Raw genomic sequence first — 25,000 nt, forward strand, 5'->3', positions numbered from 1 at the left:
GTCAGACTTAACAAAATCACCTATTAACCTGACCTCTTAATTAACATCATCCACCACGTGTATGTAATTACTTTTAAACACCGCATCTTGAAAAACACAGGAAGCAGCCAGGTGTTGTCAGTGATAGCCAGGTAGGGAGATGTGGGGAAGCACTGCCAGGTGAGGAGATAAGGGGAAGCACTGATGGGGCGCAAGACAGCCTCAGAACTCCCTGCTAACACCACGCAGTTAGGGAAAAGCAGGAAACAGAATTGCAACTAACCAAACCATCAATTATCCACTTCAGTCTTTATTATTTCCTTTCCTGAATCACAAGTAGACATTTTTCATTCATCTGGAGTCCACGTTGGAAATTACATTAGCTACGAAATGGAAAATCTGTTCTTTTCATCTTTTTTTTTCTGTCCACAAAACTTAATCAAATCGTTATTAAAAAGTAGATTAAGAAGTGGATTTGGACTTAATGGATAAACTATGGGGCTTATGGAGGGAGAGGGTGGATGAGTGGATGAGTTTGGGATAAAAGTGGATGAGTGAATAATTTATAGTCAGTGAACAGGAGAACAGATATTTAGACCTTATGATGGAAGTTATGAGGTGGAAGGGAAGATATGATTGATGTGGATGAATGAGTACGGATAATGTAGATGAAAGTGGATTAGCGGAGGTTATGAAAAATTGAAGCACTCGAGGAAATATAGATAAAAAGTGGAAGGGAAGCCTAAGTAGTGGATGGAGGTGGATGAGTAAGCGTGGACAATGTAGATGGAAGATGGTAAAAAGTGGAGAGAGTGGAAAATTGAGGAAATAGAGACGAAGGGTGGAAGGAAAGGCCTGGTGTGGGTGGAGGTGGCATAGGTTAGGGACGGGAGGAGACATGACGACCGTGTGTGGGTGGATATGGAGGTGGAGGGGAGGGAGGAGGGATGTGGATAGAGTAGGGGAGGGAGAGGAAGGGAGAGCAGTGAGGGAGGAAATAGTGGCTCGGGGCTTAACGGGACGAGTGGAGTGGAGTGGGGGAGAATGGGTGTCTGTCTGTCTTGGGTACCTCCTCCTCCTCTTCCTCGCACTCGCTGACACACTGCGGGCGGAAACAGCAAACCTACTACCTCTCCCTACTCCTACTCTCTCTCTCTCTCTCTCTCTCTCTCTCTCTCTCTCTCTCTCTCTCTCTCTCTCTCTCTCTTACATTAGACGTCCCGAAAAGGTTCCTGTAGGCGGCTGGTGGACGCGACGAGGGCGTGACGGCACTGATATCTCCCTTGGGCGGAGGAGGAGGAAGAGGAGGGGGATGAGAGAGAGAGAGAGAGAGAGAGAGAGAGAGAGAGAGAGAGAGAGAGAGAGAGAGAGAGAGAGAGAGAGAGAGAGGCAGTAATGTTGTGGGTGGTAGGGATGTGAGAGTACAGCTTAGTGATGGTAATGAAGAGAGGAGGAGGAGGAGGTGGAGGGGGAGGAGGGGAAGGTTGGTAATGAAGTGAGTTTAGTGGTGGTCGTGGTGGTGGTGGTCACTGAGCGTCCCACCAGCGCTCGTGGCCTACTGGGATCATTCATTCTTGCCTGGAGGAGGAGGAAGAGGTGGAGGTGGTGGTGGAGTAGAAGACCGAAGAAAGCAGACATTAGATAAGGAGGAGGAGGAGAGTCGACAGCACATGAGGAGGAGAATTAACAGATAGCACATGAGGAAGGGGAAGTGAAAGAAGAGAGGGAACAACAGATAAGGAAGATGAAGAGAATGAAGAGTAGACGATAGAGGAAGAGGAAAAGAATGGAGAAAGAGAACAACAGAAGAGGAAAAGGAGGAAGAGAGTTTAAGTACAGCGGATGAGGAAGAGGAAGAGGAGAACGAAGAGACAGAAAGAACAACAGAAGAGGAAGAAGAATGACAAGAATATCAAACAGAAGGAAAACGAAAACAGCACCAAAAGTAGAAATACGAAAGGGAAAAGGAAAAGAATGGACATCGGAGGAAGGAAGAAGAAGAGGAAGAATCGAAGAGTGAAGAGGGACATTGGACAGAAGAGGAGGAGGAGGAGGAGGAGGGGGTCGAGCGGTCTCATAATTGGTGGTCTCCGTTGGGCCGGCTTCCTGGTCTTCAGTGAATTTCCTGCCGCGGCTCAGGACTGAAGGACGGGAGGGCAGGACGGGAAGAAGGGCGGGGAGCGGGAAGCGGCGGGAGGAGGGGACAGGCAGAGGAAGAGGAGGGGCGGGAAGGAGGAGGTGTACTAGTGATAGGAATAGGGGTTGTTAGTGGTGATAGGTACGGGAAGAATTTGGGACATAGGGTATAGGTATATTGTGGGAGGGGAGGGCGTGAAGGAGGTACTATGGGAGTTGTTGGGAGTAGGGCGGGAAGGAACATAGGAATAGGGGCAGGAAAGGACGGGAAGAAGAGCGACGGGGAGGAGATATATTTACCAGCAGGAATGGGGAGGAGGAGGGGAAGAACGGGAAGAAGAGCGACGGGGAGGAGATATATTTACCAGCAGGAATGAGGAGGAGGAGGGGAAGGCGAGAGGAAGAAGAGATGCGGGAAGGCGGCATCGGGAGTAGGAATGGGGGGAGGGGGAAGGGCATGGGCAGGGTATAGTGTGGGGTGTGGTGGGTGTGTGGTGGGGTTGGGGTGGAGGAGGGAGGTAGGGGTGTGGTGACCATCTGGCTGACTCACGCCGTCTGAGTCACTGAGGTTGTGTTTTGAAGAGGAGGAGGAGGAGGAGGAGGAAGAGGAAGTGGTGATGTATTATATAGGATTATGTGATGCTTGTGTGGCCTTACAATAGTTGTATAGTGAATGAGTGTCCGTCTGTCAGTGTGTGTGTGTGTGAGGATAGTGGTGGTGAGGGAGAAAGAGGAGGAGGGGGAAAAGGAAGAAGAGGAGGGAGTCACATGCAATAGCAGTGTCGTGCACTTCACCATTCACCCTCACGCTCCTAGAGAGAAAGAGAGAGAGAGAGAGAGAGAGAGAGAGAGAGAGAGAGAGAGAGAGAGAGAGAGAGAGAGAGAGAGAGAGAGAGAGAAAGGGGCGTCCTCTTTCATTCTCACAGTGGTGCGTCCTTCATCTCACAACCTACTGACGGGGGCGGAGAGAGGGAAGGAGGGAAGGAGAGACGAGGGAGGGCGAGAGGGAGAGAGAGTGAGGGAGGGAGGGAGGTCGCGTGGCGCCTCCCTCATGCCACGCGGTAACCTGATCAGCGAGGGTCGTCCAGGGTCTTCTCTCACTAAGGGCACGCCTCCTCTGATGCTGGTGCTGGTTCTCTAAGGTTCTCAGGGCACCACCACCACTACTACTACTACTACTACTACTACTACTACTACTACTACTACTACTACTACTACTACTACTACTACTACTACTACTACTCAGGCCAGAAATTACAGGAAGCAGTAGTAGTAGTAGAAGTAGTGAATTCCTTTTCGCTTTCTACTATTTTCCTCCTCCTCCTCCTCTCCTCCTCCTCCTCCTCCTCCTCCTCCTCCTCCTCCTCCTCCTCCTCCTCCTCCTCCTCCTCCTCCTCCTCTCAATGCTCCACACGTCCCCCACACACATCACCCGGCACGTCTCCCTCTCACCTCCTCACACACACACTTCTATTTCGCTATCAACGCTTATTCACTCTCCCTCCGCCTCTCCCCTCTCTACTCTCACACCTCACTCCTCTCCCTGCCCTGTCTGGCCTCCATTCCCTCTCACATGGTCCTCACGCAAAGGTTCCACCCCCCCCACCCCCTCTCTCTCTCTCTCTCTCTCTCTCTCTCTCTCTCTCTCTCTCTCTCTCTCTCTCTCTCTCTCTCTCTCTCCGGGAACATATTTGCGGCTCCGTAACCTTCGCCTTGACTATAATGGCGCCTGTTGGTGAGAGTCCTCGTGGCGTGTTGATGGTCAGATGTTTGTACCAGTGGCGGAAGTCTTGCCGGGGACGCTTGAGATGGGCGGCGGTAGCAGGTGGGCGGCGGAGGCTACTGGAGAGAGAGAGAGAGAGAGAGAGAGAGAGAGAGAGAGAGAGAGAGAGAGAGAGTACATATGTGGGGAGTTTTATTGATAGCATTGTAACTTTTCTCACTTCCTACTGTGCTCTTGTGTTTTCTGAGCCCTTAAGTTGTTTGTGAGTGTAGAAACGGTGCTTTTTTTCTGTGTGGTTTTCAGAGAGAGAGAGAGAGAGAGAGAGAGAGAGAGAGAGAGAGAGAGAGCAACCACAGTAGAAATATGTATGGCATGTTCCTCTACCACTGACCAGAAGTGTACTAGACAAATAGTGACACAGTAGAACCCTCTTGAAGCAACAACACTCATTCATTGGCACCTTAAGTGGGGAATGATAGGAGCATAAAGCAGTAATACCATTGGCACCTCTAGTGGACTTTTTTTCACCTGTTTTTTTGTTACCCTTGGCCTGAGTTCTCACATAAAAAAGGGAGAGGAAAAATACTGACTTCCACTACAGGCTGTTAAAACTCCCATAACTCCCCCACGATCTCTACAAAAAATCACAATAATTTCTACTTTTTCATAAACTTAGGGTGAGATACTGATACCTTTGAGAGTAAGAACCTTGAGAACTTAGAAAAAACACTACATAACTTCCACTACAGCCTTTTAAAGCCAGGGGGAGGCAAGGTGAGGTATGGACACGTCTACACGAAGCGAGATAGCAAGGGTGAGGTCTGTGGGAGGCTGGAAGGATGTGCTGGTGGTGGTGGTGGTGGTGGGCAGGTGTGTGTGGTTCTTGAGCGAGTCGAGGCGCGCAGAACAAGGCGGGAATTTCTCATGTATTGTGTGTGGGAGGGAAGAGAAGGGGAGCAAGGCCAGAGGTGGTGGTGGTGGTAGTGGAGGAGTAGGTGGTGGTGGTGGTAGAGGTGGTGGTGGACAGCTGACGGAATGCTCGTGACAGCTGCCGCCTCCACCTCCTGCACTATCACTGTGGGGGTGTGTCTGGAACCAGCTGTGTGTGTGTGTGTGTGTGTGTGTGTGTGTGTGTGTGTGTGTGTGTGTGTGTGTGTGTGTGTGTGTGTGTGTGTAGGCTCTCGTTCGCTAAGAAGCCTTGTTGTTGTGGTGGTGGTGATTTTGGTGTTAGTGTTGGTGTGGTCTATTGTCGAACGTACGTGTGTGTGTGTGTGTGTGTTTTAAATTATCTTGTTGGTGGTGGTGGTGGTGGTGGTGGTGGTGATGGTGGTGGTGGCTTCGTTGTTTTCGTTGCTGCTGTTATAATTTTCGTTGTTCTTTTCGTCCTTATCGTTATGGTCATCGTAGTCGCCGTCATATTTCTCTCCCTAACACTGGCCTGCAGCAGGAGCACAGGCAGGGCAAGGGTGTGAGTGGTGGGCTGCCTCGTCACCCACTCCTCGCCCTCCCCACTCTTCCCCTCGTCATCCCCATCCGCCCTCCCACTCTCACCACCGCCTCACCCACCCATCACCCACCCATCATCCTCGCCACGCCTACCTTTGCAGCTTCCCCCGTATAGGCGACGTAGTGATGATGATTTATTTTCGCCCGAGGCCAGATAATTGATCTAAATACAAATAAATGAAATTGGGTGTGTGAAGTGTTGTGTGAAGAATAAGTGGGCATTTTTTATTTTTTTTATTTTATTTTTTTTTCGTTTTATTTTTTTTTTTCTTGGCCAGATTGTCTCTTACATAAAGTGAATGAATGAATAAATAAATCCGTAAAGAAAACTTACATCACCACCTGATATTCTCTCTCTCTCTCTCTCTCTCTCTCTCTCTCTCTCTCTCTCTCTCTCTCTCTCTCTCTCTCTCTCTCTCTCTCTCTCTCTCTCTCTCTCTCTCTCTCTCTCTCAGCACCACCACCACCACCGCCACCACCCACGGCCCGCATATTTTTACCGTTCCCCCACACGTGACGTTCCGCACATTCCATATCTAATTACTCTGCTAATGGATTAATTGCGTCATCCGTCTTGTCGGGGAGGCGCTGCGATTGGATCCCCGGCTTGGGAGGACACAAAGAGAACCAACAGTATTCTGAAACACTTCTACGCCGCACCTCCACTGCATTCCAAGGACTCTAGTTAAAGTGACACGGGTTTTTGAGAGTGTTTATTTTTTACGGTTTTAGGGACAGGTTAACAAAATTTTTATATTACTGATAGGAAAAACACTCTTGAGAACCCGGCTAATCATCTCTGTGGTGTTTAGAAATAGTCATGGTGAAGTTAGATGGGTTTTCAAAGGTGTTTTATGATTTTAGGGACATATTAGCAGTTTTTCTATATTAACAGAAGAAACACACTTGAGAACCTGCCTCATCATTTCTGTGGCCTTTGAAAATAGTCATGGTGAAGTTACACATGTTTTTAAGGCTGTTTTTACGGTTTTAGGGGCAGATTAACAAGGTTTTCATATTAGTAACAGGAGAAATACTCTTGAGATAGGCGTGTGGGTGCTGAGTTTAAAGTCCCCACGAGCTGATGTGTGTGTGTGTGTGTGTGTGTGTGTGTGTGTGTTAAGTAGCCTCTTGCTGTCTGTTTTCCGGTGCTGTCTTGTTTTCACTGGTTCGTATTCTCAAAAACGTCCCAGCTTTTTATCTCTTGTACTGTTAGCGGGATGTAGTGGAAGTTGCTGGGATTTTTCAAGGCTCTAGTGGGAGCTAATGGCCTTTTGCAGTCCATTTTCTTTGGTTCTTTTCTTTGTAGTCCATACTCTAAAAAGTTCCAGCGTCTTTCGTCAAGTACTTTCCAACAGGCTCTAGTGGGAGTTAGTGGAATGTTTCAAGGATGTGTTCAAGGCCTTTTTTTTTCTCCCTCCATTGCTTTCATGTTTCTAGTGGCTTATATTTCTAAACTTTCCAGCGTCATGCCTTGAGTGTTCAGTAGCATGGGATTCATTATCATTCTCCTTGCCTTAATTCCTAGTGAAGTCTGGTGCTCTTGTATGTTGTCACCAGTACCTCCTATCCTCTGCATCTCCTTCTAGACACAGCTACCTCATGTCTCCCTCAGCATCTCTCTTTCATGTTGCCACCAGTACCTCCTATCCTCTGCATCTCCTTCTAGACACAGCTACCTCATGTCTCCCTCAGCATCTCTCTTTCATGTTGCCACCAGTACCTCCTATCCTCTGCATTTTTTTTTTCTTTTTTTGACACAAATCTATGTCTCCCTCAACATTCCTCTTATATGTTGTCGCCAGTACTTTCTATTCTCAGCATCTTCACCTAGACCCTACTTCTTATCTCCGTCAAATTCACCCCTTTCATCCCCAGTACCTTCTATGTACATCACCTTCACCCAGACCAAGCTGCCCCATGTCTTTCTCAATTCCATCCCTCCACCTAAATCTCAATCTTCCTCTCAATCCCCTCCTTTCCACTTGGCTCCACGCGCGTTGCCTGAGGGTGGCGGGACGTGAGGCGTTGCGTGGCGGTGCAGGGCGAGGCGCGGCTTTAGTCAGTCAGTAGTTCAAGGTGGACCCGCTTGAGTGTGTCCCTGCGTGCCGTCATAACTCCGAAGCACCACCAGCCACTCGCCCACAGCCCCAGTGTCCTTACCCCCCCAGCCTCCCTTTCCCCCTGCCTCGTCGCCCGCACACCTGACGTCACTAGCTCTCTCTCTCTCTCTCTCTCTCTCTCTCTCTCTCTCTCTCTCTCTCTCTCTCTCTCTCTCTCTCTCTCTCTCTCTCTCTCTCTCTCTCTCTCTCTCTCTCTCTCTCTCTCTCCCCTTCATCCCTTCCTTTCCCTCCTTCCCCTTCTCCCCTTCTCATTCTCCCCGCGTCCCCTTCTCCTCTTCTCTCATTCCCCTCACGCCCCTTCCCCTTTCCCTTCTCGCCCCTTCCCCCTCCCCCTTGCCGTCACCTGCAGTCCTCCACCCACACCTCCTCCATCAGGGAAACATTTGACCTCGCCCCGCCGTCCATCGTGATCTATCGAGTCCCGGTCTGGTGTTTTGAAAGGCTTTGGTCACTAGTGGTTTGTTGTTTGAGGTTATGAATGTGTGGAGTGTTCTGTTGTTGTTGTTGTTGTTGTTGTTGTTGTTGTTGTTATCCTAATGGCTATGCAGGAATTTTTTTCTTTATTGCGCGTTTCTTTCTCCCTCTTGTGGAATTCGTTAAGATTTCTTTCCTCACTGTACTCGTTCTCTCTCTCTCTCTCTCTCTCTCTCTCTCTCTCTCTCTCTCTCTCTCTCTCTCTCTCTCTCTCTCTCTCTCTCTCTCTCTCTCTCTCTCTCCCTCCCCCTCCCCAGACTATCACCAGAATCATAAAAACGCCCTAGAAAGCCTCCGTGATTTGCAATAGAGCCGCCCAAAGGAGTGGAGATAAGAGGCGAAGATATCAGAGTGTTGCATCTGGGAATATATTTAGTGGTGTCAGTTTCTTCACACTGACTGGCCGGGGCTTTCGTAACTCCCAGAACGCCGTGGAGGAGAATGTCGCTTTGTGCGTGGCCGAAATTAATGGATAGTCTCTGCCACAAACAAGGACAGATGCCGCACCGTCTCCTCGTCACCTTAAGCCTCGTGTCCTTAAACGCCCTGCTCTCTCACCACTATTATTTTCAAAGGCCGCAAAGATTATTAGATTGGTTCGCAAGATTGTTTCTCCTGTTATGTAGTATTTTTGTTAAACTATCTCTAGTCATGAAAACACTTTAGCTGAAAACCTTCGTAACTTTCCTACAGCTTGTTAACTGTAAGGTGACAAACGCCCTGCTCTTTCAAGACTCTTCCCTTGGGTGTTTTTCTTTTTAAGGATGTAGATTTTATTATTAAACACCTTTAGAAACATGAAAGCCTGCTAAATGTGTATGAGGCAATGACATGTTTAGGTACGGCTGTAGGTGTTATGGTAAAGACACGACGCGCTGCTACATACATACATACACCACCTCTCGTACATCACTCAGCCTCGTGCAGGGAGGAGTGGCAAACTGGTAATGTACAGAGTGCCGGCGGCAAGGACTGGGCACACTGACTCCCGGTGACTCACACACGCCCGCCCACCTTTGTCACCGCCGCCGTGCTGAAGACAATGCGTGTCCTGCTAGAGACTGGAGACGAGCTGTATGATCCTAGTGCCTTGTGTTGAATTGCTCAGCTGCGCCCCGCACGTTTTTGGCGAAAAGTGACGCGTCCACAGTAATAGTAGTCGGTGGAGGGGAAAGAGAAGAAGTAGTAGTAGTAATAATTGTTGTTGCTGTTGGAGGAGGAACAGAAGTAGTAGTAGCAGTAGGAGGAGGAGGAGGAGAAGGAGGACAAATAGTAGTAAAAGTAGTAGTAGTAGTAGTAGTAGTAGTAGTAGTAGTAGTAGTAGTAGGAGGAGGAGGAGGAGGAGTAACGTCATAGTAGTGTATTTAGTCTTAGTAGATGTAATCATAGTTGTAGTAGTAGTAGTATTGGGATGATCGGTGCCTGTGTAGCCCGGCAGCAAGGGTCGTGGCGAGGCCTGGGAGGCTGCCAACAAGTGGCGGGCGGCGGTGGGTCATGTTAACACCGGCGGGGAGGGAGTAGGGTGGACAGGGTGAGCAGGGCCACTGAGCCATGTAGCCACACGTCACTAGGACCTGAGTGCGGGTGCAGGTGTGGGACAGGCGCCGCGCCCTGGCCGCCACCACGTGCGTGGGGCGCGGGCGAGGGCTGGGCTGCGCACATCGCGTGAGAGTGAGAGTGAAGGTGAGAGATGTGGGCGTGGTCGAGGGTGGAACGGGCGGGCGGTGCACCTGGCTGTACCTCCTCCCCTCTCCTTCTCCCTGAGTCCCTGACTGCCTGTTGTCTGCTTTCCCTCCACTATTTATTCCATTATCCTTCTGGGATTTCCCGCCTCACTGCTTTCTTTGTTCGTGTCGGTGGGTTCCGTTGTGTTGGCTGCGCGCCCACTCGCGGAGTGTACCGGTGCGGGCGTGGTGCGGCGCCCTCCCTTCCCCTCCCATCCCCCAAGCACGGGTGACAGATTGCCGGCGAGGCACAAAATGCGAAATGCAGACCATATACTTTTCGCGCTGGCTGGCTGGCTGGCTGCTGGCTAACTGGCTGGCTGGGTGGTTGGCTGGGGACTAAGGGCTGAGCTGTGGTGCTGGGGACTGACAGGGGAGGAGAAGCAGTCGTCGGTGTAACAAGTGATGTGTGAGGAATGCAATGGTTGGGTCTAACTCAAGATAGAACACAAGGGTCACCAATTCGTCAGGTGTGAGGTATCGGCACACACACACACACACACACACACACACACTTGGCGCGACGAAGGTCATGAGATAAATATAAAGTTTGTTGCACATTTAGGAATCAAGTGACCCCAAAAACACAATTGAGTTATTATTGGAACTCTCACACACACACACACACGCACGCACACACACAATAGACTTGACCTAAACCAACACTTCCCCTTTGATACACATGAATATTGCATCACTTGCTCCCTTTCTTGAATAAATGAACCTGCAATACCACCTCTCTCTCTCTCTCTCTCTCTCTCTCTCTCTCTCTCTCTCTCTCTCTCTCTCTCTCTCTCTCTCTCTCTCTCTCTCTCTCTCTCTCTCTCTCTCTCTCTCGTATTACTCAGTGCTTGTAGTAATCCCATTATTATTATTAATTACTGTATGTACTTTTAGTTTGTATGTCTTTTTACATATGATGCATTGTTTGTATTTTTTTTTTTTTTTTGGTAATTATAACTCCTATTTACTGTGTGCTCACTCATATAGCATAAGTAATTTTATCGCATTGTGTTCCCGTCACGGTGACTTATGGAGATTGTTTTGTTGGCAGCCTGGCGCAGTAGACCCGTGACAGTATCTCGCATGGATGTTGGAACAGCCCAGGCCCTCTTCACCAGTGGGAGTCTCCACGGCTCTGCACAGAATGGAACAATCTGGTCTTATCACAAGTCAAGCCTCAGTCAAGCTTCAGGAGACTGACCGCCCTCATCCCAACGAGGATCTCGTGCCATTGGTTGATCTCGGACAATGGCCGCCACAGAGTCTTCTAGTGGACAGCACGGAAGACCCACCACCTTGGAATCACCGCAATGCATGTTACCATCTGTGTGTCATCTGGTGTCCTCGGTGTTGTGATCACTGGTGACACATTCATGCATTCTGTCTGTCTGACAACACAGCTTCCCACCAGGCTACCAGTGAACACTCTGCAGTGTTACTCTCTAAGATCAATATTAACACTATCTACTGTATGTTGTCAGTAATATCCTGCTTATCAGCTAAAGCTTTTTGTGATACCTAATTGTTGCAGTCTGCAGATCATGATGTATAGTGTAGTCGAGCAACATCAGAAGTGTTTGTGAATTAAGGTCAACTGATATGAGTTGGTGGGTGCTCAGAAGTGTTTGGCAACTTGAAGAAACACAATTTATGATTGAATTAAGGAATGTAAGTGGCTGGTTCACAAGTAAATTACTGTGCAATATTTTGAGTAAGGTTCTCTTGGCTATTTGTCTTGCGACATTTTGTGCTGTATTAGCAGCAGCAGCAGCAGCAGCAGCAGCAGCAGCAGTGTACTGAGTGAGTGACAGCCATGCACGGTACTGGCACTGGCTAGAGGGACCTACAGTGACTCAACACAGGGAGCTGAGGAGTTCACCACCCATGTGATTATGTGCTTCCCTCATGCTCTGTAAATACATTATGTGCTAGTAACACAATTTAAGTTTGAATGCAATAGTCTTTTTTTATTAGTTTATTGTAATAATATTCATCAATATATATATATATATATATATATATATATATATATATATATATATATATATATATATATATATATATATATATATATATATATATATATATATATATATATAAAGATTTCATTGTCTCAATCCCACCAAAACTTCATTGCCTGTGCAAAACATTTTGTTGTCGACATGATATTTAAAAATCTCCAACATCATCTTTTGATCTTTAGCGGATAATGCACAGAAATAACTGTCATTTTTGCCTATGTTTTATAATTGCATTTAAAGTTTGCTTTTTTTATTTGCACATGCTTTGATAGGACTATTAGCAATATTTACCAATAGCACTCATTACATAACCCTGGGTGTCAAAGATGCAAACTACTAGGAAGTGGAAACTTATCTTCCAACATGCATTTCACGTCAATATCTTGATATCTAGTGATAATGACATAATACTATAAAATATATATATATATATATATATATATATATATATATATATATATATATATATATATATATATATATATATATATATATATATATGAGAAATGATGTATACCAAAGTTATGTCAAAATACAAGACAATTATGACAGCAGACTTAGCTCTACTTGTATTTACTATTGTGTTGATTGTATAAGAATGTCTGAACTTAGGTTGAAAATGAAGATGCACATGTTACAAAATCTTTCCTCACATTTGTATATCTGCTGATTTCTCTCCCTGCTTTGTTTTCCACAAACTTGCCGCAGGCCGCGTCTTGCCTGGTGAAGCCGCTAAGTCCTCACAGACTCGCAGCAGGAACGTCCTTCTTTATCAAGTCCATCTCATATGTACATACTGCCCTTTGAAAACTGAAGTGATGTATAGGTACAGAGGGTGGCATTACTTATTGGAGCCACCCACTGAAGCATAGTTTTGTGTCTTATTTTGCTTCCACTTGTGTGTACCCATTTCACTGCAGTATACAGTGAATATAGTGCCCAGACAAACCTGTCATGATGTTCTGTCAGATCTGTATGCTTCAAGTGAAAGATTGTATCAACACAGGAAGTGAGTAAAAGATTTGCTCTTCAATGGGTGGTGCTAATGATTAGACCATCCAGTGTAAATATCCATCATGATAAATTATTTTAGACAAGTGGGTATGTGTGTGTGGGGTTGACTTTGTGGAAGTGCACACACAGGTCAGGAACCCCTGAAAGGTGCCATCACACAGCTGTGCTGCCCAGCCAGGACAGCACACTGAGACAAGGGATCACTTTGGGAAACAGTCACTTGCTTTTCTTGATGTAAAGAGTCTGTTAGCTAAAACAAAATCTTCCTCCCCCAGCATGTCATCTGAACAGAGTTGACCTGTCAGCACAAAAGATAATTTTGTGAAAGAATGAGAGAGATGGAATTAATGAAGTGAGGAGTGAGAGCCTGTAGTAAAGTTTCCTACACAAAGGACTGCCAGTCCTGCCACCTCAAGTCCTTGAATGTTGATGTCAATTCCACCTCATTCTGATTTGTTATGTTTTGCTTTCAGAATGAAGGAAAATGTAGTGTTATTTTTAGTTATCCTTACAAAAATGGGACAAGCATAAGGTTAACTTACTGTTTGTTACTTTCTGAACTTTGCTGTGCATTGCTCTGAAGATATTGTAATATCAGTCATTGAGTGTTGCTCTTGGAATCAGTCATGTATATCCGGATTCTTCCCTGATTCATAACCGTCTGCAGGAAGATCTCTGGTTCTTAATAATGTATAGCGAGATGAAAACCATTAGGAAACTAAAGTGTCAAGAGAAGACTTATAATAAAGCAAACAAAGTCAGGCTGCTAGACTAGAGGAAGAAGTCCCTGGTGAGCACTTTACCTTGGTAATGCAGGAATTGGTGTCTGCATGGTGGTGGATCTAACAAAATCCCTTGTGCTGTGGTCTTGAGAAGAGTCAGCACATATCCTACTCTAGATCCCCGTATCTTAACAAGGAGGGTAGTGGCACGTCCTCTTATTACTAGTGTTTACATCATGTCTTGCGTCTCTAATGCTCATATCATTTGAATTATAATCTATTCGAATGAATGTATAATTAATTTGTTATAAAATAAATGTATTTTTAAATATGTTGAATACCTGTTGAGCTTTGTTTCTCCTCACATCATCAAAGAAAAGAATGTACATGTTCTAAAGGATTAGATACATTTTTGCAGTGTGTGCTTAGTATTATTGAAAAAAATTTTGTGGGATGATGAACAAAATATCTTCACAGTTGAAAAAGGAGATTACAAAACTGCATCATGCTCCCCAGCCTCCTGACATTCTCAGAGTGGATGCGGAGTGGAGCACAGCAGGAGCATTGATGTAGCTGAGATGAGCTTGTGGCAGATACCAGGTTGGAGAACAGACTCAAGTTGCACCATCTCTTTTGGTAATGGTCACTGTACTGAGCTGAATCTCACTGATCCATGCATCCTTTCCTTACTCAGTGCACAAATGAAATCCAAAGATTGCAGTTAGTCATAATTTTCTCAGTAATGAACTGTTTGTATCAACTCCCTGATATGTGCAGCAGGTATAGCTAGATATCTTGTAGTGTCATGGTTTGGTTAACAGATGAAAAGATTTTGATAAGTTGACTGAGTATACGAGTGTTAGTGTCTCTTTCACAGTAAAGTTCCTGGTGATGGAGGAGGCAGTGGGTGCATAGAGGCACTTATCAGGGAGTTGCAGCTTTGCAGGTCACCAGGAATAGTTACTGGCGATCTAACACTTGCCAAGAATGGTTTGATCTGAACCACCAGAGTGATGTGTCAGGACTAGGATAAAAGTATATACCTAAGAAAAAATATGACAAAAGTATATAAGAAAGAAAAGAAAAATAATGAGATGTAAAAATGAAGATGCAGTCATGTGTGTTTTTAACAATGGCAAGTACTTGACGGTGTCCTAGTCCTTTGATGCAGAGACAGCATAAGTGCTTGCATGCATTCAGATTTCAGGATATTCATTTTACATTTGAATTATTTTTCAAACAAGCGTTCATGAAGGAATACGATGATTTGTGTACATATTTCAATACCAGGACAAAATACGAGTATATATATCAATAAAGAACGAGTGAATGAATGGAGGAAGCTTAAGTGCCGATCAGGGTCATGAAAAGAAATAGCTCATTCATTCAGTAATTAACACAACCAATCACACCCCTGAAAGCTTAGTGCGTGAAACCGAGCGCCTCCTAAAGGTGTGAATCCTTGTTATACGAGAGTGAATGCATGGGGTATGTAGTGTCTTAAATGCAGATAAGAAAAATCATGAGGAATAACAACACGTTCACGATCAATAATTAACACTTATAGCCAGTTACAGTCCTGAAAGCTTGTTATGTGGAAATGAATGCTCTCAGGTGTAAATCAATAAGGGACGAATGAACTACATCAATTTCCCTCTCTAGTCGCACATCCACCTCATTACTGAACAGTCACAACAAATTATTCAGCATATTGTTCAACTAGTATAAATACTCGTATGTTGTCATAAGCTTGGCGAAACTCCACAAATAGGTGCCACGATTCCTTGTTAAATTCCCAATATTACTCGGCCAGCTGCCTAGCAGTGAACAGCTGGTCGATAGCGGACTTCCCTGGTTTGAAACCTGCTTGATATTCCCCGTTTGCCGTATAGTGCTGCTCGACCTCTTGCCACACACCTTAGAATCTTGCATCCTACAGAGAGCAAACATTTGTCTTTATACTTACCACATTCCAACCTGTCAATATTTCAGGACTCTAATTAGCCATAATGTGTTAATTACTGTGAGAACGAACAATTTAGTTGCACAAAGTAAGCTATCAGGATTATATAATTAGCCATAAATGTGTTAATTACAAAATTAACGAACTAGTTTTCCTCGTGTTCCTTCTCAACATCTCAGGCAGCACACCCACATACATTCATTCGTTCCCTACTACATCTATTTTCAGACATTCAGTTTCACTTATTAATCTTTCAGGCCAAAAATTTGCCATAAATGTGTTACTCTGTGAACGACCAGTTTTTGTTGATGATCTTCCTTATCTGCATCTAAAACCTGAACGAGCGAAAGTTGATTAGACTCGAGCAATGTTTTAGCATATCAATTGAATTCAAAGTAAATTTTCCCCATATACTCACAATGGACTCATTGAATTAACGTCACTCACGCCTGAGATCTCGTCCTACAGAACCTTGTAGATGCAAAACTGTAACTGAACCAGCGAGAGGTAAGACCCCAACAGATCACATGAAAAGTTTTAGAGTAGATTTATTAAGGACAACTTTTCTCATATACTCACAATGAAATCTAAGTTGTCTATGTATTCAATCCGTGTTATTCATGCCTAGGAATTTCGACCTAAAGATCATAGTTGAACAAGCGAGAGTTAACGAGACTCAAGCATATTACGTCAGAAAGTTTCAACATATCAATTTTATTCAAGACAACTTTTCCTTTTATACTCACAACGAGGTCTTATTGAAATCATGTCATTCACGTCTAAAATTTTGTCCAACAGAATCTTGCAGACGTTAAACAAACCATAGAGGCGTTCTGAGTGAAGCAATCGAAGCGAGGGTCGAGCAGAACCTTGTGGAAATGAAACGGAAAGAGGAGGAAGACCCACCGACCGGTAGTTCACTTCCAGATTCTGAAGAGACGGGGGCAGACATCACTGGAGGTATTGGTTAACCAGTTTGTCCTTACCCAAGGTATTCTAGAAGGTTTTCCAGGCCTGGTACGATCCAGTGACGGTTGTGTGTGTAAGGAGATGCAGGAACAAAATGGGATATTCTAAGGCTAGGTAAGGTTTTCTTTATAATGTATTACTAGATGTTTGTCGTATTGGTTTTAGTTTAACCTTGTTTTCTCCTATTTCTTTATGTCCTGCCATATATCTTTTTCTTTTCCTTAATTATTCTTCCATAGATTTGTCATTGCTGTATTTTCAGGTGATAGTGTTCATAATGATAAGTGTTTGGCTGTCTCGTGGACTTGGTGACAGCGAGGTGGTGTGACGTGAGGGGCAGGTAGGTTAGGTGACCGGTGAAGGGAACAAGAACGTCGTGGCCCATTTAGGTCTTCCAAGGAGACCTCGACAGTGTAGCGGGTGAGGGACACTAGTCTTGTTACCCGATTGTCGTTAATTGTGCTTACGAAGATCTGAAAACGCGGCGTTGCCCTAATGCCTGTTTCATGCAATGATATTTTTTCACGTCAGTTTCATGAAAGTTTTGTTATGGGTTTCGGTTAATACTGAAGTAAAATTAGCGTCTACGTCAGAGGATTAGATAAGGTCTAGAATATATATATATATATATATATATATATATATATATGGTAAACCTTTTCGCTATATTACTAAATTTGAAGCTAAAGTAGCAAGACTATTGAGAAGTCTCCTTAGACTAAATGGTATCACTAAAGATATCTTTAACCACCTGCTCACTAGTGGCTTGTTTCAGACATTCTCTATGGCCTTCTGAAAACTCGCAAAGCCGGTAACCCTAATAGGCCCATCATCAGTACCATTACTACTTTAATTATAGATTAGCTAAATATTTTGTCCCCATATTGGAACATTTAACGTCAAACAGATTCTCCTTGAATTCTTATGATTTCGGAAATAAATAAATAAATAAACAGAAAATAATAAATAAATTAAAAGTCCACAATACTGTCATGGCTAGTTTTGATATCAAGTCACTACCTACTAATATTCCCCTTGATGAAACCATTCAGATACAATCTGCAATTAACTATTTAAAGACCATGGCACGTATTATAATTACACAAAAACAATTTGAGATTATTAAACTTTGCAATTAAAGACACCCCTTGTGTTTAATAGTAAATTATGTCCAAGTTGATGGCGTGGCCATGGGTTCTTGTCTTGGCCCCACTCTTGCTAATGCTTTCTTATGTCACTATGAAACCAACTGGTTGAATGATTGCCCTAGTGAATACAAACCTGTTTTACAGAAGATACGTTGATGACACCTTCCTTTTATTCAAACAGTTTGAATAATCTCAACACATACCTAAATTCCTCAGCTATCTTTACTCTAAACATGCCAGTATTGAATTCACATGACACAGAAAACAGTGGTTCTATCGCGTTTTTAGATGTACTGGTGATTCGTAATAATAATTAACTGCACACAGCAGTTTGCCGCAAACCAACCTTCACTGGTTTGAGGATTAATGATTTTTCTTTTATTCCTCAGTTATTTAAGATTAATGTTATTAGAACTCTCCTATATCGTTGCTACAGTCCATTCTCAGATTGGTTTACGTTTGACCATGAGATTAACTTTTAAGGACTTTTCCCCATAATAACGGGTTTCCTCTAATGACACCCAGATGACACCTAAGAAATACATAAAATTACCTTACTATGGCCACCTTAGTAATAATATTAGAAAAACGCAATACCCTGACGCTAAATTCCTTTTCACCTTCACCAATAACTTTACTATTGTTTCTTCCTTGAAATTTAAAGACAGCAGCTCTATTGGACTCGTCTCCAACATCATTTTTGAATTTAATTGTTCGAGTTGTAAGACTCGATATATTGGAGAAACCAAGAGGTACTAAATGGTTTCACTAAATGTATCTAACACGCACAATTAGTGAACATAAAGGTAATTCGACACTTACACAAAAAAACTAGCTCATCCCCCATTCTCAGCAATAAGACATTCACACGAACATCACCACACCTTTTCGGAAAAAGTCCAGAATATTACATAAAGCGGATGCTCATACAAACATTAAAATATTAAAAGCTATTTATATTGAATACTTAAAACCTGAATTAAATAACCAATTATCTCAACTATACTTTTTTTTATAAATTGCTCGGAGCTTCGGTTTCTGAACTAGTGATCAATCTTAACTCCCATACCACCACCCTCTGTCAGTCCTCGCCCTTCTACCAGCGAGTATTTATCAAGTCTGTTCCACTTAGCTACTCACTTATTTATTCTTGTTTTTCGTCCAATATCAGTGTCTCTAATATATTCACCATACATCACTATTGCTTTATACGTTCTTTGCTGTTTCTTAGCATACTGTTAATCACCGCCGTAACATACGCTGTTCCTTGTGTGTTAGTGTCTGCTCCTATATATATATATATATATATATATATATATATATATATATATATATATATATATATATATATATATATATATATATATATATATATATATATATATATATATATATATATATATATATATATATATATATATATATATATATATATATATATATATATATATATATATATATATATATATATATATATATATATATATATATATATATATATATATATATATATATATATATATATATATATATATATAATTTTTGTTATATACTAATGTCTTTGTTCCTATTTTTTTTATATATATACTAAAAATAGTTATGTAATTTAGCCCAAAGATCCCGTCAGTGAAGGTGAAACGTTGCAAGAAATGGTGAAGAAAAGAAAAAAAACTCATCCACGTGGCTGAGGTGAGGGCAGCGGCCCCTCCCAGCGCCCCACGCCTCTAACAGTGAGTGTACTGCTTCCTCGAGGCGCGAAGGAATAGCGCGGTTGGTACACGCCTTCCAGTGGACCCTGGCTAGTCAGGAGAAAGTGACTTTCTACAGTATGCGTTGTTTTGGTGAAAATTTAAAGGTTTTTCGTGTAAATCATTACTGGTCATTGTGATGGATTGGAACTACGTTAAAAATTACGTGGTGTTTAGCTTAACACTTTAAACTTTGCTGATATTAAGCACTTTAAACTTTGCTGATATTAAGATCTAGATTCTAGAGAATGTGGCGGTGTTTCGCATGAAGTTTTTAAACTTCGATCTGCTAAGATTAGATTCTAGAGAATGACCTTTTTTGCTCAAAACTAAGTAGTAATATTCTTGCCCATAGGTAACAAATACAGTGATTACTAGATGTGTAAAGTAATTTAGTAAATTGTAGTGTTAATTTAATTCCAGATGCGTGCCCTCCTGTGATGGGGACGTGAGCAGTGGAAGAGCCCCAGATTCTCCCAAACGCGAATAGGCGGGGCGTCTCACCATGGTCACCTTGTACCTGACAGTGGCACAATTTCTCCACATACCTCGACTTCATTACTTACTCCGCTGGGTGCTGAAGGTAAAGAGCTACGCGAGTTTGCTTGAAGTCAGACCCCACGAAACGAGCTGGGGAAGGGTGTGCGTGGTAACCTAGGGCCCCCATGATTTATTGTAGAAGAGGACCGATGATAAGGTTCCGGAAGAAAGGGGTCGATGAAGAGAGAACAGGTGTAGAGGTCTCTATTGAATGTGCTGATCCCCCCCCCCGCAATGCTGGGAAGGATGTGTACACACCTGTAATGAGCAACCTAATCTTAATACAACTCATTTTAAGAGGGAAATCGTAATAACTTAAATCAACCCAAAACACTAATAACGCACCTATACGCGTTGCAAGTCTCTGCCGGCCCGGGGATTCTGCGTTTTTTTTTTTTTTTATGTAGGAAGGATACTGGCCAAGGGCAACAAAAATCTAATAAAAAAAATGCCCACTGAAATGCCAGTCCCATAAAAGGGTCAAAAGCAGTGGTCAAAAATTGGTGGATAAGTGTCTTGAAACCTCCCTCTTGAAGGAATTCAAGTCATAGGAAGGTGGAAATACAGAAGCAGGCAGGGAGTTCCAGAGTTTACCAGAGAAAGGGATGAATGATTGAGAATACTGGTTAACTCTTGTGTTAGAGAGGTGGACAGAATAGGGGTGAGAGAAAGAAGAAAGTCTTGTGCAGCGAGGCCGTGGAAGGAGGGGAGGCATGCAGTTAGCAAGATCAGAACAGCAGTTAGCATGAAAATAGCGGTAGAAGACAGCTAGATATGCAACATTGCGGCGGTGAGAGAGAGGCTGAAGACAGTCAGTTAGAGGAGAGGAGTTGATGAGACGAAAAGCTTTTGATTCCACCCTGTCTAGAAGAGCAGTATGAGTGGAATCCCCCCAGACATGTGAAGCATACTCCATACATGGACGGATAAGGCCCTTGTACAGAGTTAGCAGCTGGGGGGGTGAGAAAAACTGGCGGAGACGTCTCAGAACACCTAACTTCATAGAAGCTGTTTTAGCTAGAGATGAGATGTGAAGTTTCCAGTTCAGATTATAAGTAAAGGACAGACCGAGGATGTTCAGTGTAGAAGAGGGGGACAGTTGAGTGTCATTGAAGAAGAGGGGATAGTTGTCTGGAATGTTATGTCGAGTTGATAGATGGAGGATTGAGTTTTTGAGGCATTGAACAATACCAAGTTTGCTCTGCCCCAATCAGACATTTTAGAAAGATCAGAAGTCAGGCATTCTGTGGCTTCCCTGCGTGATATGTTTACCTCCTGAAGGGTTGGACGTCTATGAAAAGACGTGGAAAAGTGCAGGGTGGTATCATCAGCGTAGGAGTGGATAGGACAAGAAGTTTGGTTTAGATCATTAATGAATAATAAGAAGAGAGTGGGTGACAGGACAGAACCCTGAGGAACACCACTGTTAATAGATTTAGGAGAAGAACAGTGACCGTCTACCACAGCAGCAATAGAACGGTCAGAAAGGAAACTTGAGATGAAGTTACAGAGAGAAGGATAGAAACCGTAGGAGGGTAGTTTGGAAATCAAAGCTTTGTGCCAGACTCTATCAAAGGCTTTTGATATGTCCAAATCAACAGCAAAAGTTTCACCAAAATCTCTAAAAGAGGATCATCCAAGACTCAGTAAGGAAAGCCAGAAGATCATCAGTAGAGCGGCCTTGACGGAACCCATACTGGCGATCAGATAGAAGGTTGTGAAGTGATAGATGTTTAAGAATCTTCCTGTTGAGGATAGATTCAAAAACTTTAGATAGGCAGGAAATTAAAGCAATAGGACTGTAGTTTGAGGGATTACAACGGTCACCCTTTTTAGGAACAGGTTGAATGTAGGCAAACTTCCAGCAAGAAGGAAAGGTAGATGCTGACAGATAGAGCTGAAAGAGTTTGACTAGGCAAGGTGCAAGCACGGAGGTACAGTTTCGGAAAACAATAGGAGGGACCCCATCAGGTCCATAAGCCTTCCGAGGGTTTAGGCCAGCGAGGGCATGGAAAACATCATTGCGAAGAATTTTAATAGGTGGCATGAAGTAATCAGAGGGTGGAGGAGAGGGAGGAACAAGCCCAGAATTGTCCAAGGTAGAGTTTTTAGCAAAGGTTTGAGCAAAGAGTTCAGCTTTAGAAAAATAGATGTGGTTATCCGTTATTTACACATTAATCCTTCCAACTTGCACCATTAGGTAAACATTTTTTAACCCTCCCATTCTTATTTGCCACATTTCCTTGTTTATTAACCAGTGAGACCATGCCATTAAGCCGGCCAAAAATCGCAAAATCTATTCTTTTTAATCATTATTTTTTTGTGATGTTCTTCGAAGATATTATACGTTACTTCTAGTGATGTGCATATCGCAATGAAATTATTAATAACTAACGCTTCAAATACCACTACAAGGCAGAACCTGCTACAGTACCAGGACAAACTCCTCACAAAAACAAAGATACCTTTCCGTGCACCGAGCCGCGCCTCCTAGCCAGCCAACACAGGTGTACGCACAACGTGGCCCGTGATGAAGACTCGTTAGGAAAACCTCTGGAACTCCGTCGACCTGCAAAAGAGACAAATTGGAACACTGCATCCTAACCACTGAATGAGAGCTCCAAGTGAATACATTAATTACACAGCACTGAATGTCACCGTGCTGCTTTACTCACCTTGCATGATGCCAGAGCCACCCAAATCACCGGTGAATCCGCAGTGTCGCAATTACATTCATCTATAAAATAATCTATAATGCAATTTCTTTGGGCTGGCCAATAACAAATTTGGGAAAAAATTAATCATGATTACATAATGAACTACCTCGTAATAACTCGGGGGGGGGGGGGGGAAGAGGCAATCGGTAACACCGCACACAAGACAGGATATTCCCCAAACCCAACATCAAAGAATAAAAGATAAGAACTTTGGTAGTAGATACAAAACGAGAGGCAGTGGAAGGATAGTAGATTGGAGAGGTTGACAATTAAAACGACATAGTTGATGGGGATTGGTGAATTAAAACGACATAGTTGATCGGGGTTGGTGTATGGCGCGTCATCACAACAGTTAGCCTTCCTCTTGTTCCATGACAACACAATACATGGATATTATGGAAAGCAGCACACTAAAGTGAAATTAAAAAGGGTTGTAACTAAACATCTTAACATGATTAAGACCAAATAGAAAAATTGGATTGCAATTACAATTTATTCTTGACAAAAATTATCAGATACTAGAAACTTACAGCAGTTACTAAACTGCCGTGCCGCCGACCACATGTACACCAACCAGTGTCGCTACTCTGGAGTGCATCGGCGTTAGAATCCACTGCAACACTAAAACCCGTAGGGACGGAAATGAGTGCTTAAACTCACTGGAATATGAATCCTAAACCATTTACCACAAATCTACAATACTGGTGCCAAACATCACATACAAAAACGGGGTAAAAGCCAAATTCATGCTAAAACCTATTGAAATACGAAATCTAACAATCGTTCATCCTTCACCTACAACATAACTGACAATTATCCTGGAAAATTGAACTACCTTTAAATGCAAGAGTAATAAAAAAATAACGAATTCCTCAAGATCCTTCGTCCAGTTCATGAAAGACGAGCTCGTGGAAGTTATTCTCAGCAGCCATTACGTGGCCACCGCTATCACTACTACAAGCCATAATGTCACTCCCACAAATTGCCGGTGTGTCATATTTACCGCTATAATTATACTGAATACAAACATCTATTTTATTCGGTCCTTACCTTCCTTTAAACCACAGTCATTATCACACACTAACAACACTACAGTACTAGTCTAATAGACAGAGGAAGGCCAAGAACTACATGGGGAGGGGCAGTAGGGAAAGCTGCTGGAGGGATAACTTGGCGAAAACCGCCTCGTGTGAATAGACAAGAGTGTATGATCAGGATTCATGAAGAACACTTAAATACCCTACCTGACAAACGCTGGACCGGAATTACGTTGGTAAGTAAAGTAAAATAAGTACTTGCCAAACGCACCTTGCGGCAGTACGGGAAACAAACCTACTCCACATCCTTCCTTCTCGCTCTCTTCTGCTGCTCTGAATCTCTGAACGTGACTGACGAAGCGAGCGAACAAAGACGAAGCCAGCTCGTGCCTGCTTCGAACCATTAAGTCGATGCAGAGAAAGGAATCTGATTGTCTTCTGTTGCTGTATACGAACGCGTAGTGGCATGGATAAGGAATGCCGTGTTCTGGTGATGATCTGAATATGTTTAGAATGATGTGAAGTTGGTATTGATGTTATTTCTGGTTATTGTAAAGGTTTGATTCGAATCCTTAATGGCTTTTTCCAATAGCTTGTTAACATGGTTGTTATTTTCTCTATCTCTGCTTTCTTCCTTTATTATTTCTTGTTATCTCTCCTTTATTTCTTATTTCTTATTTTCTCATGATTGTGGTGTTGCAGCGCCTTCCGTTTTTAAAACAATCCATTCTTATTTTCTTTATTTTCTATCTTTCTATCTTTTGTCTTTCTGACGGCCTCTACCTGCCTTTTCCTCCTAGTTCAACAATAATACAATAATTCTGCACTACCAATGAGAAAAACTCTTCTTAACGAGAGAGAGAGAGAGAGAGAGAGCTTAACTAATCATCTCTGCGGCCTTTACAAATAATCCTGATGAAATAACAGTTTCAAAACCTAGAATGCTATGCTGGAAATAGTTGGGGTTTTTAAAGATGTCTTCATGATTCTGGTGAAAATCTAACAAGAATTCTGCACTATTAGTAAAAAAAAAAAAAAAAAAAAAAAAAATCAGAACCTGCCTGATCACCTGTAACCTTTGCAAGCAGTCGAGATGAAAAAAAATAAAAAAACACCGTTTCTGCAGAAAATTATTGGGATTTTCAAGGGTGTTTTCATGTTCCAAGGAAAAGTCCAGCGAGAATCCTATACTATTAGTTGGAAAAAAACACTCATGAGAATTTGTATCATCCCTGTGGCCTTTGCAAACAATCCTGATGAGAATAACCATGTTTCAAAGGTGTTTTTGTTATTCTTGTGAAAGTCTAGTAAGAAGTCTGCAACACGAAAGGAATTTTTTTTTTCTACACATCATCTATCTGTGGCCTTTGCAAAGTTCTGATGAGAGAACACAGCATTTCAAAAGCTCACGTGTTCTATACTGTAGATGCCAGAGGACAGAGTGATACGAAAA

At 43.2% G+C, this 25,000-nt stretch overlaps 1 protein-coding gene and 2 long non-coding RNA genes across 4 annotated transcripts in view; 2 read left to right on the top strand and 1 right to left on the bottom strand.

The window, feature by feature from the left end:
• The window catches only part of LOC135112745 (ras-related protein Rap-2c-like), a 79,386-nt gene extending 65,619 nt beyond the window's left edge, over positions 1-13,767 (top strand). For both annotated transcript variants that reach the window (XM_064027523.1, XM_064027524.1), the window contains exon 4: positions 10,720-13,767. The gene's annotated coding sequence lies outside the window, so the exon portion shown is untranslated. The remainder of the gene's footprint in view (positions 1-10,719) is intronic.
• A 2,518-nt stretch (positions 13,768-16,285) lies between these two features.
• LOC135112751 (uncharacterized) lies at positions 16,286-20,098 on the top strand. Its single transcript, XR_010274553.1, has 3 exons — positions 16,286-16,471; positions 19,116-19,235; positions 19,677-20,098. It is a non-coding gene; the product is annotated as an uncharacterized LOC135112751 (long non-coding RNA).
• On the bottom strand, positions 19,625-23,656 carry LOC135112752 (uncharacterized). The gene is made up of 3 exons (XR_010274554.1): positions 22,469-23,656; positions 22,259-22,362; positions 19,625-20,051 (listed from the first exon to the last, which is right to left on the bottom strand). It is a non-coding gene; the product is annotated as an uncharacterized LOC135112752 (long non-coding RNA).
• Between the last annotated feature and the right edge of the window lie 1,344 nt (positions 23,657-25,000).

This window comes from Scylla paramamosain, chromosome 24 (assembly GCF_035594125.1).
Source record: "Scylla paramamosain isolate STU-SP2022 chromosome 24, ASM3559412v1, whole genome shotgun sequence".
Taxonomy (NCBI): Eukaryota; Metazoa; Arthropoda; class Malacostraca; order Decapoda; family Portunidae; genus Scylla; species Scylla paramamosain.